General features: G+C 39.4%; 1 pseudogene; it reads left to right on the top strand.

Annotated features, from left to right (window-relative positions):
* Window positions 1-3,430: 3,430 nt before the first annotated feature.
* Window positions 3,431-4,387, top strand: LOC102124483 (olfactory receptor 51I2-like; annotated as a pseudogene).
* The last annotated feature ends 11,642 nt before the right edge of the window (window positions 4,388-16,029 follow it).

Consider the following 16,029-nt stretch of genomic DNA (forward strand, 5'->3'; position numbering starts at 1 on the left):
CTGGCTCTGAACCCAGTACAACACTAGAACTTGCCTAGAAGCTGCCGTCCTTGTGTCCTAGACTTTCTTTCAAGTTTATTGAGGACCCCAGAGCACTTTGGCTCAGGGTAGTGAGGCTTGCCAAAACTCAAGTTCTGACCGCTGGAATGTGTGATTCCTCTCTGACTAGGGCTGATCTAAATCCTCCCTCTATGGATGGGCAGTGGCTGAGTTCTGCCTGGTGTTGATTTCTACTATGACAGGGCAGCTCTGAATTCAAACAGCCACCGTGTTCTACATCCCCTAAATGCTCAGATTCTCTCTCCACACAATGTATCCACTGCCAGGGGATGGGATATGGGTGGCGACAGCAATTCAAGACTGTCTTTCTACCCTGGTCAATACCCCTTTTAGCAATATGACATTAAAACCAGGTACTGTGATTGCTCACCTGAATTTTGGTTCATATGAAGGTGCTTTTTTGTGTAAATAGTTGTCAGATTTGGTGTTCCTGCATGGAGGATGACTACAGAAGCCTTATATTTGGTCGTCTAACTCTGCTTCCTCTGGTATTTTGTGATACTTTCAGCCCTTGATGATTTTTTCCATTATTTCACTAGGTAAAGAAAAGTTACTCTAATTCTATTATTTCCTGTTAGCTGTGATACCTTTTGCATTTTTTTTTGTTTTAACCATGCAACAATTTGTAGAAGCAAAGCAGATTATGTGCAAGTTTTCAGAATACTGAGTGAGTTCCAATTAATAGTATCACTAACCAATGAGTTGTGAGTTTGTGTGTATGTATATGTACATCTCTTTCACACACACACACACACACACACACACACACACAATGTGTTTCCATCTTTTTCATCTACCATTCTTACTGATGTTGAATTGGCCCTATTTGGAAAGTGGGAGCCTCTTCAAGTTGACTACTTTGTCTTTTTTAAGTGATTCCTGTTGGCTTTGAATGATTCCTTATCTTCTAGTACTAAAAGATGTCCAATATCATTAGGCATATTTCCAGCACAAGATTTGAAATCAGCTATTTATCAAAAGATATGTGACTCCTTTTAGGGGAAAATGTTATCGAAAAGCCACAGCTAAGTATTGGAGGTACTCCTTGCTACTGAGATGTTCTTGTTACTGAGTCATTTTCTGAGGATAAAGCTGAAAAATATATATTACTTAAAAGATAAATATTTCTTGAGCTTATTCTGATATTTCAAACTTAACTCTATAATTACAACATTTTAATTAACTTGGTTGATTTTAAATATGTATTCTTTTTCTCTTACCCTGAAAGTCTTGGCTCTCAAAGGCATTAATATAATCACTCAAAAAATGTATCCTACAATATTAGTCCATGTGATAAATAGTAATAAAAATATTGACTTTAATGTATGTTATTTTTCTTTTCCACCTAGACAACATTCTAGATGCATTCAGAATGTTTATATTCCAGCCGGGCATGGTGGCTCACGCCTGTAATCCCAACACTTCGGGAGGCCAAAGCAGACAGATCACTTGAGGTCGCGAGTTCGCGACCAGCCTGACCAACATGGTGAAACCAAGTCTCTACTAAAAACAAAATTAGCCAGGTGTGATGGTGCATGCCTGTAATCCCAGCTACGCGGGAGGCTAAGGCAGGAGAATCGCTTGAATCCAGGAGGCAGAGGTTGCTGTGAGCCGAGATCGCGCCATTGCACTCCAGCCTGGGCAGCAAGAGCAAAACTCTGTCTCAAAAAAAAAAAAGAATGTTTATATTCCATCCATTTTTTTACACATTTGGATGTAAAAAATGGATGTTTTTTACATATCCATTTTTCTCTGTACACACTAATCCCTTTTTTGTGATCTAATGGTCTTAAGAGATTTCTGGGTTGCATCTGATACTTTTTCATTTTAAGATTTGTTGCCTACATCAGGGTATTTATAGGATTTTTATCCCTGCAACGTAATAATTATACCTAAGTATATCTATATTTGCCTAGTCATTAGTGTTTATTTTCTGGTAGATAAGCATGTTGATACAAAGACTTAGATTTTTTATAATTTTTAGAAATATTTTATTATATATTTGAATATTTTTCTTTTTTTATTCTTATTTTACTCCTCTTCAGGAATACCTATTGTGTTTGAGATTACACTGTTTTATTCAGCATATCAATTACATTTTCTCTAATGACTTTTATCATTACTTTAATTTCATTTTGTTTGATTATTCTCAATTCTATTTTTCATATTAGTGAGTTTCTAAGCAGTATACCTTTTTCTAATAAGAATATTTTCAATTTTAGAGTAGCTTCTATTTTTTGCCCCAGGTTATTTTCTTTGGTCTATGATTTTTATTTTCTCTATTATCAACTCATTTTCACACTCTAGTATTACAACATTTCATTTTGTTCATGTTTTCTTTAACTTCTTTAAGTATTTTTAAAAATTTATATAAAACATTTTTCTCTTTCCTCTAGTAACTCTTTATTTCAAAGAGTATTTACTATATGTTTAACTTAGTTTTATCCCTTTTAATTTTTATAAAATATGTCTGCATAAATTCTATATGGGAACTACTCTGTTTCTTACTCATCTTTAAATGGAGTCAGTTCCATCAGGGCTTGATATTCACTCAAAAAGTAATGCATAACAGAGAAAGAATAGATAATAACTCAACTGACAACAACAGCAACTTTAATTTTCTATGTATTCTTTTAAAATATTTCACAAAATATACACAATCTTCTGGCCAGTAGACACAATACTTCTTAACTCCCCTACCCTCCAGTTCCTGGTCATTTTTTACCTTCAGTGTGAGCTGATTACATTGACTAGATACAACTGGAGACCTAGCTATCATCATAAAATTTGCTTTAGCTCACAGACCTGTTTTGGGTGGGTTTTTAAATCTCTGCTAAAGATATTTGGATGGCTGCTTTTCATCTCTTTTCTTGATCTACCTTTAAACTGTTGTCCTTTGTTTTCTTATTTGCTTGTTTGTTTGGGAATGTAGAAGCTGAATCCCAGAAAAGAAGAAAAACAAGCCCACGCCTACTACCCCTCAGGTTTCTACGGTAGATCTGCAATTTATTTCTACGGGATCACTGTTTCCTCTTTAAAATACAGCATTTTGTACTAAGTTCGTCAGGATCACTCTATGTATATTAAAAGAAAGTATCACTTTGTTAAATATAAAAAGAAACCAGTGTTACATGCTATCAACTAGAACTTTTGTCATCAATAAGCTTAATTTACAGTTATTCTCCCTTTTCATTTAGATGGAAGTACATTTTAAAATATGATTCACATCTGTCATATTTGCTAGTGTGCATGAACCAATGGCACCTGGTATCAGAGGTGGTGTTCTTCCAATAATTTTGTATTTTCTCCTTATTTTCTACCCAAATTGAAGATCTCACATCTCTCCAGAGCCCTTGGCTGCCTCCCTAGGATGCTCCCTTCCCAGTCCTATGTCAACATCCCCTTCAAGCACCTGCTTTTCTCATGATTGGCATCCCAGGGCTGGAGGCCATTCATGGCTGGCTCACCATCCCCTTCTCCTCCATGTACACTGTGGCCCTCACTGGGAACTGCCTGATTCTCCTGGCTGTGAAGAGGACCCCCAGCCTGCATCGGCCCGTGTATTACTTCCTGTCCATGCTGGCACTCACCGATGCAGGCCTCACCTTGTCCACAATGCCTACCACCTTGGCTGTGCTCTGGTTTGACTATCGACTCATTGGCTTCAATGCCTGCCTGGTCCAGATATTCTTCCTGCACTCCTTCTCTGTGGTGGAGTCCTCAGTGCTCCTGGCCATGTCCTTTGACCGCTTTGTGGCATCTCCACCCCCCTGCGCTATGCAGCTGTCCTCACAAATAATGTCATCATCAGTATTGGGCTGGCCATTGTGGTTTGAGCCACTGTGTCCCTCTTCCCCGTTCCCTTCTTGCTGAAGCGATTGAACTACTGCCCTGGAAAGATCCTCTTGTCTCATTCATTCTGTTTCCATGCAGATGTCATGAAACGGGCCTGTGCTGACATCACGGTCAACATCCTTTATGGGCTCTATGTGGTTCTGTCCACAGTGGGTGTAGACTCCTCGCTTATTGTCCTGTCCTATATACTTATTCTTTATACAGTGATGGGGCTGGCCTCTCCCAGGGAACGCATCCAGGCCCTCAACACCTGTGTGTCTCATATCTTAGCTGTCCTGGTTTTCTACATTCCAGTCATAGGTGTGTCTATGATCCACCGTTTTGGGAGGCACCTACCCCACATTGTGCATGCCCTAGTTGCCTATGTGTATCTGATAGTGCCTCCTGTGCTCAACCCCATCATCTACAGTATGAATCCAAGCCCATCAGGGAGGCCATGCTCAAAGTACTGAGAAGGAAGGGGCAAGGCTGATGAAATAAGAAAATAACCTAAAGATCTGGAAGGAAAATATGGCCAAACAGTCATATCTTATGCCCAGAAAGCCCTTACTCAAATCTCTTGCCCAGATGCATTATGAAGAGTATGACAAGCAATTGGATGCCCTCAGACTGATAGGTAAAGAACAGTCTTGATTCCTTTATACACTCACTAACCTCAGATATTTTCTTTGGTGTTTACTTGCGCAAGAATCTGTACTCATCACTAAAAATATTAAAAGTGAACCATATCGCCTTTGTCATTCACTGGGGGACAACAGTCCTTAAATGCACAATTATAGTAATATGTAATGAGAATGTGATAGACACACACAAAGTGTTATGGGAACTCAGAAGAGAGTTTACTGGTCCTGCAAGAGGAAATAAGAAAGGATTCAGATGAGAAAGAAGCTGAAAGGTAAATAGGGGGTTGTCAAACAGGGAGTGGGGAGCCAACTAATAAAGAAAAAAAGAATACTTTGTAAATGATTTAGAATAATTTGGTGTACTTGTGGAAAAGCAAATAGTCAGATGTAATTCAGCACAATGCCTGTGTTGGAAGAACAACAGGAGATAAGCAATAAATGACTGGCAGTGGAGAGACCTCTTGGGACCTTTAAGACCTGATTGAGACATCTAACCTGCATTCTTTGCTTAAAAGTCTGCCATGGAAGACTATTGCACTGTAGAAGGTTGCACAGACTTAACTGTATTATGGATTAAGAAGGTGAAAGTGGAGTAGAAAAAGAAGGCTAGAAAATCGCTTAGGACGTTGTTATTACCGTCTAAGACAACAAGAATGAATGACAAATTTGTCATCCTAATGAAAAAAATATTAGTAGATGCATTTTAAATTGTATCTCTAGATTTCCAATCCCTGTCCACTGAAAGTGCCCAAAGGCAATGACACTGGGAGCAGTGAGCAGAGCTAGCACCCACTCATTGATTTCTAATTATATTCCTCACTACAAATAACCTGAAATCCTTGAAGAAATAGCTAATTCTAAGCATAGAGCAGGGAAAACATTAGGTGATACTGGAATAGACTGTGCCTGAAACTAAAGAACACAAGGACAATAAGCTCATGTAACAGAAAAAAGAACCAGAAACCTATTTGAAAGAGTTACCAAATTGAATATTGGAATATTACATCACAGCACTATTCACAATACTAAAGACATGGAATCAACCTAAATGCCCAACAGAGTAGACTGGATAAAGAAAATGTAGTACATATGCACTAAGGAATACTATACAGCCATAAAAAAGAACGAGATCATGTTCTTTGTAGCAACATGGATGGAGCTGGAGGACATTATCCCAAGCAAAGTAACACAGGAACATTAAGCCAAATACTGAATGTTCTCACTTGTAAGTGGAAGCTAAACATCGAGTATATATGGACACAAAGAAGAGAATAACAGACAGTGGGGTGTACATGAGTATGGAGGGTGCGAGGAGGGTAAGGATTGGAGAACTACCTATCAGGTACTGTGCTTATTACTTGGGTGATGAAATAATCTGTACCCCAAACTCTTGTGACACACAATTTACCTATATAACAAACCTGCACATGTACCCCTAAAATGGAAATAAAAGTTAAATAAAAATTGGAATACTAAAAAGTATTAATAATTTTGACAGCAATACAGCAAACAAATTGGGTTTTTTTTATTATTTTTTATTTTTGTGTTTGAGACAGAGTCTCGCTCTGTCACCCAGGCTGGAGTGCAAAGGCACGATCTTGGCTCACTGCAACCTCCATATCCCAGGTTCAAGCATTTCTCCTCCTCAGCCTCCCGAGTAGCTGGGACTACAGGTGCATGCCACCACGCCTGGCTAATTTTTTGTATTTTTATTAGAGATGAGGTTTCATCGTATTAGCCAGGATGGTCTCGATCTCTCGTGATCCACCTGCCTCGGCTGACCAAAGTGCTGAAATTACAGGCGTGAGACACCACACCCAGCCTACAAATTGGTTTATTTAAATGTATGTGTCCATAGTGATACTCAAAACAGAGAGAGAGAAAAGAAAAAGAAAAACTCTTCTCTACAGAGGAATGTCATGTATAAATGCAAAAGTTTATAGATTTTGAAATACGCCATTTGTAGTTTTTAACATAATTTAAGATAAATAAGTGTTTAAAGGATGTTGGGAAACAGAATATTTGCATAATCTCAATGTATCAATGTACAGCTTAATTATAAATAAGAAAAATGAATGTACCTTTATAATAAATAAGATTGATAATTGTTACCCTAAGCACATGAGCAAAGTTAGCTTAATCGATGATGAGACATTGTGAACTTACATACCTTCTAATGTGAGCAATAAGAAAACAACATCACATATATGGAATTCCTACCAAAACTATTTTGCCTAAATCAAGCCATGAGGAAATCATCAGAAAAATCTAGAATATGGGAACATTACACATATGCACACACAAACTGGCCTAGAATCTTTTAAAAATGCAGTGTTATAAAAAATTTATCAGGCCTATAATCCCAGCACTTTGGGAGGTTGAGGAGGGTGGATCACGAGACCAGCCTGGCCAACATGGTGAAGCCCTGTCTCTACTAAAAATACAAAAATTAGCCAGGCATGGTGGCACAAGCCTGTAATCCCAGCTACTTAGGAGGTTGAAGCAGGAGAATTGCTTGAACCCAGGAGGTGGAGGCTGCAGTGAGCCAAGATTGTGCCACTGCACTCCAGCCTGGGCAACAGAGTGAGACTTCATCTGGGGGAGCAAGGGGGAAGTATATATATACACACAAACATATATATATACGCACACACATATATACATATATATACACACGTATATATTTAGAATCAATCTAAATTTTAAAAGATTAAAGGGACACGACAACCAACTATTAACAGAAACCCATCATTATTAGAACAATTGTGAAATTTTGAATATGTATTATATATTGATTATATTATTAGCTTTAGTATAATTTGCTTAGGTTTGAAATATTATTGTGGTTATGTAGGAGAATCTGTTATTAGAAGGTGCATATTAAATATTGATTGAGAAAGATTATAATGTCTAAAATTACATTCAAGTGAGAGAGTAAAAATAAAAACATACACGGATGTGGGCAGATGTGTGTGTCTGTAGAGATGGAGGGAGAGAGAGAGACAAAAGGAGAAAAACTGTGAAAAATATGTTATCAATCTAGTAATGAAAATACAAGTTTTTATTATGTTATTCTTTCAACTTTTTCAGAGACTTGAAATGTATAAAGGCTAAAAGTGTGAGTAGGGAAATACCTATGGGCATGTAGAAATGCATAGGTGTGTATGTGTATATGTGTTTAATATAGATGCACACTATATGTGTATATGTATGTAATTATATATCTATGTATGTGTGTATATATATCCCTCATGCCAGAATCCTCCATCGTCCTATATTTCAGGAAAGATGAGACAGTCTCTCAGATAATTACTAGATAAGCACCGAATGCTGGGGGAAGTCTCAAGACAAACAGGATAAGCTGATTGGCAGGTGTTAAGAATGCAGAATTAGAATGCAAAGGAAGCAAAATAATTATGTTTCCTCCTAACTAGCATGTGATTTCCATTGAGACTGGAACAGGGGGTTTGCCAAGTCAGGAGGTTTAACTGTGACCCCTGAACACCCTGTGCTTCCCTCATGCACTTAACACACTATATTGTAATTATAAATAATTGCACCATAAGACTGTGAAATCCTTGAGGCTAGGGACTATGTTTTAATTATACCTGTATGCCTAATGCTTAACTTAGGCATGGCACATAAAAGGTCACCACAAATAAAGTTTCAACAGATGCATGAATGATAACAGAGAAAGAATGGAGCGTAGGGTCTATGGAACTGCTCCGAAATGAGTCTCTCTCTGTGCAGGGTCTAGCACTCCTCCCCCATTTGAATCCAAATATAGGCAGCAGAGGCATGGACTCATCAATAACCCTACAGCCCTCAATACCCATCAATAACCCTACAGCCCTCAGGAGTGGGTATGTCAGTTTTCCTTACTGCTTTAGGACTCCACTACTTTCTCCATCTATCTAGAAGAGCCTTGTCCTCCCAGGAGGAGATAAAAGGTTCTGTCCCCTCTTTCCTGTTCCTTGCTCTTCTCTGCTCTACATGCTTTGCAGCTTGTACACCCCTCTATTAGAGAGTTGTCAAGTGCTATTCACACTATACTTTGCTTTGACCTCATATTCTAATTCCTCAAGGGCGGCACTGAAGCCTGACTCACAATGAATGCCTTCATTATTGGGCAGAGGGATTGTCCACAAGAGGGCTTCAGGAATGTATTCATTCATTTATTTAACACCTTCTTACTAAGGGCACACCACATACCAAGCAATTCTCTGCCAGGAACCATGTTCCAAAGGTAGCACTACACTGGGGGAGAACCAATGGGCAACCCTTGATCCAAAAAGGCACTTCCTTGCTCAGGAATGGCCTTCCTCTGGCCTCATACTACTGCCTGAGTGTATAATATTAGGGAATTTACTTTTAATTACACATCCTTCTTCTCTGCCAGGTTCTGTGGGATAGGAACAACTTTATTACACAGTCCTCCCAAAGAGACTGCTCAGGCAGGCACTTTCCTAACTGGCAGGAGCACTGACAGAAATCTGGGAAGTGAGGAAGTTGAAACAGGATTCAGAAACCAATGTATGAAAATATAAATGTTCACTTAATTTGTTTCTGCAGTTCAGCCCATGAGGCCTCTTCATGTTTTCAATGTAGGTCACATTATAAGAATGAAGGGAGGCCTGTGGGGATCTGCAAGACAGCAAGGAAAAATTCTTAGGTTGAATGACTCTCTGCCTCTCTAAAGATAAAAAACAAAGAGCTGGAGAGCTCCCAATAAACATACCTGGTGGCTACATTCATCTTTCCCTGTTTCAGGGCCCTTTTCTCCCCATCTAGCCCCTCAGATTGCCTGATTCATATCTGCTATTGAAGAAAATGGAGCTCCCACAGTGCCCATGAGCAGCAGACACCGGAAGTAGGGCTGCTTCACCTGGATGTCCATCCCTGGGGGCTAAGATGGAGTGGAGGGAAGACACCACTGACCTGACGACCTAAAAGGCCGTCACTGAGAGAGGCTACAAAGTGGTTTCTGTGACTCCAAATGGAAAAGCCGATGTCACTGAGGAGCACAGTAAAGCAAGTGAATGAAGTGCCCAGTGAAGCTTCCTGCAGGTGTGGCAGAGTGGAAATGCTATACCTTGAGCACAGAGACAGACATGATGATTCTAGCTCTCTCCTCTGCTCCATAGCTCAGTTGCTCAAATGTAACTCTCCTTCCCAACACACACACCCCAGTCATTTTCTATTGCCCAAGAACAAGTTAGCAGAGAATCTCCTGGGTGGCCTGGGCCCCAGGGATCCCTGGGGAACAGCACCTCACCAGGGCATCTAGCCAAGCGTATAAAGATGGGATGTCAGCTTCAGAGCCTTTCTGAGCTCCTTCAGGATGTGGAGAGGTGAAGAAGGCTTTGACAACAAGCAGGGTGAGTAACACGGGGCCTGGACACAATGCCTTCTGCACTATTTAGAAGGGAAGGGGCCTGCTCAATGAGTCTGAGATCCCCACTCTGTCAGCTACCACCAAAAGGAGGAACCAGTGGGATGAGAGATGAGCAGGTGTCAGAAGCAGGAAAGGAGTGAGGAGGCCTGGACTTCCATAGATGGCAGGAACATGCCCCTAGATGAGGGAGAGTAAGGAAGGAGGCAATGTTCCTGAACGCAGAGATTTCTCAATTCAGATCATTATTCAGAAACCTAGACTCTGTGACCAAGGGGATTGATATCCTTTGGTTTCTCTAAGTAGGGTAACTCTGTGAGGGTAGCTTAAGATCCCATCTCAGGTAGCATCATGGGGATGATCTGAATGTTTGCTTGAGATGTCACCTTTCGCCATGAGATTGTTTTTCATATTCTCTTGGATAAGAAGAGCCTTTAAGGAAAGCACTTGACTTTGAGGTAGAGGAAATAAAACATGTTGAGTCACTCCTTTTGACTCTCACAGACACATACAGTCATGAAAGTTTCTTAGAGTATTAAAATAAACATAAGTTAAAAATCATCCACATTTTTCCTCCTTCTTCTGGGAAGAGTTATGATTTTTAAATAGGTTTGACTCTTTTTTGTCCTGGATATAACAGCAGAAAACCAAACCTGGTCTACTTTCCAGAATTGAGAGATTTAACTTTAAACTTTCTGAATCCATGGGAACTAAGAAACATGGTAATCCAAGCTGGCTACTAGAATGGGTATTTATAGAAAAGAAAGAAAACAGAAGCAAAAATTTTCACTTCAATACACAGAATTCCTCACTTGTGTCAGGCCTCTCATATCACTATAATATTTACAATACATGAAAATTGATGAAAAGACCATTATCTAGAGATAAGAGAGAACTTAGTTTGATTATACAAAGTGCCACAAATTTTTGGCAACTTGTTCTAAGAGGTACTGTACAGTTATATCTTTAAGTGCTCAGCTTCTTCTACTATTGAACCAAACTTAGCATTTTGATCCTTCTACGACATCCAGGAGAAATAGATCAAATATCCAGAGTTACAGAGGACCTGCATGTCAACTAGGAGACAACAGAGAGTTCTAGGATAACGCATTTGTGAGTCACTGGAGAACAGATAAATCAATGCAGGCTAGAAGAAAGGGAAATGTCACATTAACTTCAGGAAGATTTATCCTTAGATTCCCAAAAGTTAAATGCAGAGTCCAGAATTTACCCTGTATTCTGATTTATGTTACCAACGACAAAAAAGACTATTTTCTGGATTGACCTTATGTAACTCTTAATAAGACTGACTGAAAATAACAATTAATTTAATTAATCTGAAGGAGTCATTGATCTTTTCTACAAGCAAACTATACAGTAAAAGTTGTGAACATGGGCACTACAGGAGGCTTTATCAAGGCTTGGGGTAAAGAGGAAGGGGATTATATAAATAAAGAAATCATTATTCAATAATGTATTCAGTTGCTCATTCATTGATTGTCCCTGAAAAAAAAAAAAGAGCAGAGATTTGGAAATCACCAAAATCAGGACATTAGGATTGAATGAGGTTTCTGAAGAAATGTAACTTCAATTAGTAAAAAGAAAATGAAAAAATGGAGAGGCAATTAGCACAATAAAAGGCAAATAGTATGAAGAACCAAAAGGGTTATACTGAGTAAAGAGAGTTTTAAAGAAATAGGAAAACACTGCATCTGCCGAGCCCTAAATCATGTCACCATGAAACATTAGAAGAAAATAGGGACTTCCAGCTAATCTGCTCCAAGCAGCCCACATTTTATCAATCTCTAGCATCTAGTTAATGCAGACAGTTTGAGACTGTTGAAAGTTTTAACTGAAGTAGACCTGAATTTGAATTTGTACTGTCACATCTAGACTGGCCTGGAAGAACTCAAACTCTCTCTCTAGTTTTATTTGTTTTAAAATAATAATATTATTATTGTTATTGTTATTGCCATCTTTTTAAGAAGATGATAATATCTACCTTGCATGATTGTTTTATAAGCAGAGATGTATTATTTACAATCAAAAATGTAAAGAGTCTAATATCTGGAACATAAGAGATACTGAATGATTGATACATTAGTAAATTTATTTGCCCAGCATCAGACAATAACGTTAGTAGTATTAGTAGAGCAGACTCCACAGAACATTGAAACTAGCCTAAATTTATATCTTTGATTCATGTTTTTTGTTTTTTTTGTTTTTTTTTTTAAATTATTATACTTTAAGTTCTAAGGTACATGTGCACAACGTGCAGGTTTGTTACATATGTATACATGTGCCATGTTGGTGTGCTGCACCCATTAACTCGTCATTTACATTAGGTATATCTCCTAATGCTATCCCTCCCCCCTCCCCACAACAGAACAGAGCCCTCAGAATTAATACCACACATCTACAGCCATCTGATCTTTGACAAACCTGACAAAAACAAGAAATGGGGAAAGGATTCGCTATTTAATAAATGGTGCTGGGAAAATTGGCTAGCCATAAGTAGAAATCTGAAACTGGATCCTTTCCTTACTACTTATGGGAAAATTAATTCAAGATGGATTAAAGACTTAAATGTTAGACCTAAAACCATAAAAACCCTAGAAGAAAACCTAGGTAATACCATTCAGGACATAGGCATGATTCATGTTTTATTTATTTATTTATTTATTTTAATATATATTTTTTTATTATACTTTGAGTTCTAGGGTACATGTGCATAACGTGCAGGTTTGTTACATATGTATACTTGTGCCATGTTGCTGTGCTGCACCCATCAACTCGTCAGCACCCATCAACTCGTCATTTACATCAGGTATAACTCCCAATGCAATCCCTCCCCCCTCCCCCCTCCCCATGATAGGCCCCAGTGTGTGATGTTCCCCTTCCCGAGTCCAAGTGATCTCATTGTTCAGTTCCCACCTATGAGTGAGAACATGCGGTGTTTGGTTTTCTGTTCTTGTGATAGTTTGCTAAGAATGATGGTTTCCAGCTGCATCCATGTCCCTACAAACGACACAAACTCATCCTTTTTTATGGCTGCATAGTATTCCATGGTGTATATGTGCCACATTTTCTTAATCCAGTCTGTCACTGATGGACATTTGGGTTGATTCCAAGTCTTTGCTATTGTGAATAGTGCCGCAATAAACATACGTGTGCATGTGTCTTTATAGCAGCATGATTTATAATCCTTTGGGTATATACCCAGTAATGGGATGGCTGGGTCATATGGTACATCTAGTTCTAGATCCTTGAGGAATCGCCATACTGTTTTCCACAATGGTTGAACTAGTTTACAATCCCACCAACAGTGTAAAAGTGTTCCTATTTCTCCACATCCTCTCCAACACCTGTTGTTTCCTGACTTTTTAATGATTGCCATTCTAACTGGTGTGAGATGGTATCTCATTGTGGTTTTGATTTGCATTTCTCTGATGGCCAGTGATGCTGAGCATTTTTTCATGTGTCTGTTGGCTGTATGAATGTCTTCTTTTGAGAAATGTCTGTTCATATCCTTTGCCCACTTTTTGATGGGGTTGTTTGTTTTTTTAACAGGTGTGTTTGGAAATTCTAACTTTAGGGGAGAACCTCAGGCTCCTTAGGCCTGCAGCTTTGGCCCTCCCAGTTAGGAAAGACAATAGTGTTAAGTGATTTAGGGGGAGGCACATTCAAGGACAAAAGACTTCAGGAAGGGTGTGCTAGGGGACTGAAGTAAATATTTGTCTGACATTCCTAAATTCTGGGAAATGTTGAGTCAATGGAGTGAAGAAATGATTCTTGTAATTTGTAGCCTGAATTGCAAGGGCATCCAGTGACCTGGTCAATATTCTCTGGGCAAGACACAGAAAGACCCCATATCTTTGACAGTTCTTAGTGACCCGGTAAGAATCAAATCGTCACTTCATTTACCAAAACATTCCTACTACCTATTTTCATTCTTACCCTGAAACTTTCTCATTGATGGGACTTGATTACTAGAGAATGTCAGTATTTTGCACACACACACACCACACAGAAGGTTTTTTTATTTGTGGTTTTTTTGAGACAGAGTTTCACTCTTATTGCCTCGATTGGCGTGCAATGGCACGATCTCGGCTCACCACTGTCACGCACGCACGAAAATGTCATGCATGGCCATGTGAAGAGACCACCAAACAGGCTTTGTGTGAGCAACATGCCTGTTTATTTCACCTGGGTGCAGGCGGGCTGAGTCCGAAAAGAGAGTTAGTGAAGGGAGATAAGGGTGGGGCCGTTTTATAGGATTGGGTAGGTAAAGGAAAATTACAGTCAAAGGGGGGTTGTTCTCTGGCGGGCAGGAGTGGGGGTCACAAGGTGCTCAGTGGGGGAGCTTTTTGAGCCAGGATGAGCCAGGAAAAGGAATTTCACAAGATAATATCATCGCTTAAGGCAAGGACCGGCCATTTTCACTTCTTTTGTGGTAGAATGTCATCAGTTAAGGCAAGGCAGGCAGGGCATTTGCACTTCTTTTGTGATTCTTCAGTTACTTCAGGCCACCTGGGCGTATATGTGCAAGTCACAGGGGATGCGATGGCTTGGCTTGGACTCAGAGGCCTGACAACCACAACCTCCACCTCCTAGGTTTAAGTGATTCTCCTGCATCAGCCTCCCGAGTAGCTGGGATTACAGGCACACGCCACCACGCCCAGCTAATTTTGTATTTTTAGTAGAGATGGCGTTTCTCCATGTTGGTCAGGCTAGTCTCGAACTCCCGACCTCAGGTGATCCACCCGTCTGGGCCTCCCAAAGTGCTGGGATTATAGGTGTGAGCCATTGCGCCTGGCCACGATGGAGTTTTAATAGCTGTTTTATGGGGAAGGCTGCGGTTTTAATCTTTCTTTGATAGATTTAAGCATTTCTTTCCACTCACGTTAGTAAAAAGGTTTTCCTTTTTTGTATACCTGGCAAAGTAATGGTGAGACTCCAATGACATAATTACTGTGAAAGCACTTAGAATACTGCAAAACATATATTTTCAGTGGAATAACAATAAGGACCAGGACAAAAACAACAATGATGTGATGATGATAATTATGAGCATTGACAGTGTGCGTTACATCTTAAATAAAATTAGCAAACACTTTCATTTAGTGAAGACACTGTGTGTTAAAGTGAGAGCAGTATAAACTGTATAGTTAACAACAACCAAATTCTATAATACAATATATCATCTTTTATTCTTGAAAATGCTAAGGCCAGGTATGGTGGCTCATACCTGTAATGCCAGCACTTTCGGAGGCTGGGGTGGGAGAATTGCTCAATCCCAGGAGTTCAAGACCAGACTGGACAACACTGTGATATCCTGTCTCTACAAAAATAAATAAATAATTAGCTAGGCATGGGGGCACAGACCTGTAGTCCCATCTACTCAGGAGTCTGAGGCAGGAGTATTGCTTGACCCCAGGAGTTTGAGGCTGCAGTGAGCTATGATCTTGGCACTGCACTCACTCTAGCCTGAGCAACAAAGCAAGACCGTATCTCAAAAAAGAAGGAAGAAAAGAAAAGAAAGAGAGAGAGAAAGAGAGAAAGAGGAAGAGAGGAAGGAGAGGAAAGAGAGGGAGGAAGGAAGGGAGGGAGGGAGGGAGAGAAAGAAAATGCTTAGAGAGTGAATTTTAACTGATCTTCACCACAAAAATCATAAATGTATGAGGTAATGCTTGTTCTAAATAGCTAGATTTCACCGTTCCACAGTGTACATATACTGAAAAACTTCATGTTGTACAGGATAAATACACATATTTTCATGTCAATTTTAAAAAATAAATAAACATGAGTGAAAAAAACTAAATTCTTTATCTACCATTATCATTCATGTTTTGCTAACTAGGGAAGAGTGACACTATCCCTTAAGACTTGAATTTCATTTGAGGGCATATTAGTTAATGTCTGCATATTACTGGAAGAGTTAATAATACAGACCAAGGGCTAAGAACAATGGAAAGCAATGAAAAAGCCTACACAGCACAAATAAGTGTCTTTCTACCAACAGGTGTCCTGTCAATGTCCTTCTATCTGCTCAGACTGAAGAGCTCACATCTCTCCAGAACCCTCAGCTGCCTCCCTAGG

The sequence above is a fragment of the Macaca fascicularis genome, chromosome 14 (assembly GCF_037993035.2).
Source record: "Macaca fascicularis isolate 582-1 chromosome 14, T2T-MFA8v1.1".
Lineage (NCBI taxonomy): Eukaryota > Metazoa > Chordata > Mammalia > Primates > Cercopithecidae > Macaca > Macaca fascicularis.